The sequence below is a fragment of the Adiantum capillus-veneris genome, chromosome 19, assembly GCF_014529385.1.
Source record: "Adiantum capillus-veneris isolate H3 chromosome 19, ASM1452938v2, whole genome shotgun sequence".
Classification (NCBI taxonomy): domain Eukaryota; kingdom Viridiplantae; phylum Streptophyta; class Polypodiopsida; order Polypodiales; family Pteridaceae; genus Adiantum; species Adiantum capillus-veneris.
The window spans coordinates 151,473,106-151,477,315 of record NC_140949.1 but is presented as its reverse complement, the minus strand read 5'-3'; the positions used below and the strand labels follow the sequence as shown (position 1 = coordinate 151,477,315).

Genomic DNA, 4,210 nt, shown 5'->3' with positions numbered 1-4,210 from the left:
AATTTTTTGTGGTCTGGTGTTTCCTCCTTCCCCCTTTCCATCTTGTGGTGCCCCCTTACAGGAAGTTGCTAATGGCTTGATCAAGTGTTTAATGGTCAATTTGAGAATTGAAGAAGATAATGACACAAAGCATTGGACCAATTTTCACAAGGATTAAATATCCAAAGAATTGGGTAGCAAATTTTGAGCTATGCATTAGGAAGAGAATGGGGTCTAGGATGGCCTCTTTATTTGGAAGTTTAAGGGAGTCAAACCTTTAGTATTAAAAAAGTAATCAAATTATACTTTTTGAATTGAAATGTACATAACGGCTAGTTTATTGGAATTCAAATTTTCCCCCCAAAATCAAATTTAAAATCTAACAGGTAAAACCATATCAAGTAACATATCTATGGAAAGAGCTTGACGTGTGGATTACAGATCTATAATCTCCGCTCAAATCAAAGATTGTATGTAGGAGTTATGGAAGGCCGAACTTCATAAAAGTTTTCCCCTTCTTTTTGGACGGAAAAGTGCACTCTTTGACCACTCTTACACCTCTCTTACATACCCACCATTCTTGCACACATGGCACCCCCCCATTTGTCCATTCTCTAATCTCATGGAAAATAAAGAGACCCTCCTACACCCCATTCCCTTCCTAATGGATGTTGTCAATGCACATGGAGAACACTAAGAAGTTGCAGACAATCCCACTGCTAATGCGCGTCCCACTGCTAATGCGCGGTAGAGCAAAGGTTTGGCTTGATGGTCTGAAAGATGGAGATCGAAGCACATGGTCAGAATTGCAAACTCAATTCTTGGGTGATTTTGGAAGGTGGTTTCTCTTGGTGAAGCGGGTACAAAGCGGAAGGCACTACATCAAGATGTAAGTAAAGAGTTTTCAATTTTTCTCAAGGAGTTTGAAGAGAGGTTGTTGCAGGGTGTAGAAGCAACCAGTACTTCAAGTTGTCACAGTTACTTGATTGCTTGCATCCAAAGATTAGAGAAAGGTAGAGTATGGTGCAAATAGCGATAATGACATAGTGTATCTAGCCAAAGTGCAAAGAAAAAAGGTAAAGAAGAATCTTGAGTTGGGCTTGTTAAAGCATGGAAATTTTGTGCTTGTTGCAACGACAGTGTGTCCTATGGTTCAACCAAAGGGCCAGTTGTTCAAGGTGAGGAGCCCATTGAGGTAAGGCCAATGGTGAGTTATTTTCCTTTGAAGCCTATTGTTTTTGAGATGCTTGTGCCAAGGATGGATGAGCTTGTCAAGATGAGCCTTTTGTTGGAGAGAACTTGTGTGCAAAGGAGATGGTGGACGAGCTTGTCAATGAGGATGAGCATTTTGTGGAAGAGAATTTGAGCCTAGCAAGTGTTGAGTCTCAAGATCAAAAAACAAAGTTAAAAGATCCTTTTCTCATAGAGGGTATGCACAAGAAGGTAGTAGAGTATAGCCAAGTTGCAAATACCTAGAGCATGGAAGAAGATGAGGAATATGTGTCGAGTCAAGAAGGTGGCAAGTTATTTCAGGAGCAACAAGAAGATAAATATGCAGATACAAAGTTCGCTTATGGTGACTATGATGAAGATACAAGTTTAAGATTTTGGGAGACAAGTGAAGAAGATAGCGCGGATGAGTCCACATCCTATGATGAGAAGACAGATTCCGATGGGCCTATGTTGGTAAAGGTAAAGCTACCTTATTGTGTTTTTGATGATGTGAGAGTTGGCAATGTAGATGAAGAGAAGGTCAATGCATCAAATGATGCAAGCGTGGACATGCATGTAAAGATAGCATATGGCACTATGCTAATGACTATGCTCATGGATCTTTTTGTGAAGCATGTTGTGGTGGTGCAATGAGTATGGAGTTCTTCTAAGAAGCATGAGGATTACTTGGTTGCAAAAGAAAAGAAGGTTGACAAAGTAGTGGTTGTTGCTAGTCTTCCTTGTGATGGTGATGAAGAAGATGATTGGGGTTTTGATGACCCAATGGTTGAAATGAGTGAGAAGACAAAAGTACATGCTAATAAACCTTTGACAAGGGTACAGGTAAAGAAAAATCTATCTACTTTTGAAGAACGCGTTGATGATGGTTGTTGCCAAAATAGTTTTTTGTTAAGAGTTTTCTTGTCCTTGGGGGACCTCCTTGTTGGAGTGGGCTCTTTTGAAGGAGACTTCTTGCTTCTAGAAGACATCCTTTTTGGGGTGGTCTCTTTTGCAAGAGAGCTCTTGGTCTTGGGAGACCTCCTTGTTGGGGTGGTCTTTTTTGCAGGGTTGGAAGGTTCTTTTCCTCTTTTTTTAGCCTCTTTATATCATCCATTTCTTCACTTTTCCTCTACTCATCCTTCTCATGCTCATCCATATCCTCATCCTTCTGACCTTCTTCCTTTGCAGGCTTTCCTTTACCCTCCTTTGGCAGCACTTCAACATTATCATCATCAATCATTTTCAAAAACTCCTTGCATCGGTCTATTTTTTTCAAGCATATACTTGATCACCCTTGCCCTTGTTAGACATATGTGGTTCTCACTATTGCATTCTCTATATATCTAAACAAGATAAAGAAACCAACTGTAAGAAGCAAGAAAAAACAAACTTCCAATTTGATAAATGTGGATTATGGTATACATTAGTATCTCCACTCTCATTGCAGTATATGAAGTTTATAAGAAGCTTGGAATTTGTAACTACCCTCCATCCACATGAATGGCTTTCAGGTTGGAGTGGGACCTGTAACGCAATACATGTCCTCATCAATAAAGAAAGCTTTGAGACAAATGCATTGAAATGAACAAAGCAAGACAAAATCTAACCTTCACAATCATAAATTTCATGTCATCCACCATCTTTAGCATGGGTGGACAATTCTCTAACATCTCAATAAATCTTGTATTAGCACTGTCAAAGTTTTTAAATTATATGAGGAGTTTATGCTTTACCATAGTATGTTAATGATAATAGGAGAGACTTACAGTTTTTCCACATCATGCACTTCAACTAGAGAATGGACAAGATAGCATCTCTTTTTTACTACATCCACTACAATTAAACTCCAGTTTGAACTACATAACCAGGCAAAAGTAAGCCTTCTTATTTAAGTTGGCAAGTTATCTTTAGAAATTGCAAGCATAAAACTTACTTCTCATGACAAGGGATCAAAAAATTTCATAGATCTCAATATCCACATAAGTCACCCACTTTGTGAGCTCTCTATTGTCCATTTTTGTCCTGAGAAAGTGAGAAATAGAGGGATCTAAAACCTCTACCTTCTCTTGAATGCCTGGCTCATATGTATGCACCATAAGCTTGGTTGAAGACAATGTATGTTATAAGAATTTCAAAGTCCAATGTGATGTAATTCTCCCTATTTTCCTCTTTTGTTAAAAGAGAAACCAAGAAACCAGTTGGATTTACATCCTTTAAAAGGGACACTAGCTGAGGTTTAACCAGATTCAACTCCTCCCTTTCTGCTATCTCCTTAACTTCCTTAATTAATTTCTTTACTCACTACAAGCCATGCTTAACATTAGCAATGCTCATAGTGCGACACTCAAAAATGAAAATGCACGGCGTCGCTATGAGCGTCGCTATGTTACAAGTAACATAGCGACGCTCGTAGCGACGCCTATAGTGACGCATATAGCGACACCGACAGGGCTAAAAAAATAACCGAGAGCGTCTGAAAACTCAGATCTCAGATTTGAGTTTTCAACGCGCGCTCAAGCAAGCAAGGTAACGCTCTCCCTCTCTCTCTCTTTCTTCTCCACACACACACACACACACACACACACACACACACACACACACACACACACACACACGAGGAGAGGAAGAAGAGCCAGGTATGATCCTTCCCTCTCCTCACTCTCATGTTCCCTTCCCCTCTTTATCTCTCCTTCTCTCTCTCTCTCACACACACACACACGAGGAGAGGAAGGAGATCCAGGTATGATCCTTCCCTCTCCTCACTCTCATGGTCCCTTCCCCTCTTTCTCTCTCCCTCTCTTTCACACACACACACACACACACACATTGTGTTTTTGAGAGAGAGAGAGAGAGAGAGAGAGAGAGAGAGAGAGGGAGAGAGAGCACAAGCATAAACAAAAAACGCACACACACATGCATACACAAAGAAATCACACACACATTGAGAGAGGAAAAGGGAGAGAGCATGCATAAACCAAAAACGCCCACACACACACATGCATAATCAAAGAAAGCACAC

At 40.2% G+C, this 4,210-nt stretch overlaps 1 pseudogene; it reads right to left on the bottom strand.

Annotated features, from left to right (window-relative positions):
• Positions 1-2,320: 2,320 nt before the first annotated feature.
• LOC147435081 (uncharacterized) lies at positions 2,321-3,287 on the bottom strand (annotated as a pseudogene).
• Positions 3,288-4,210: the final 923 nt, after the last annotated feature.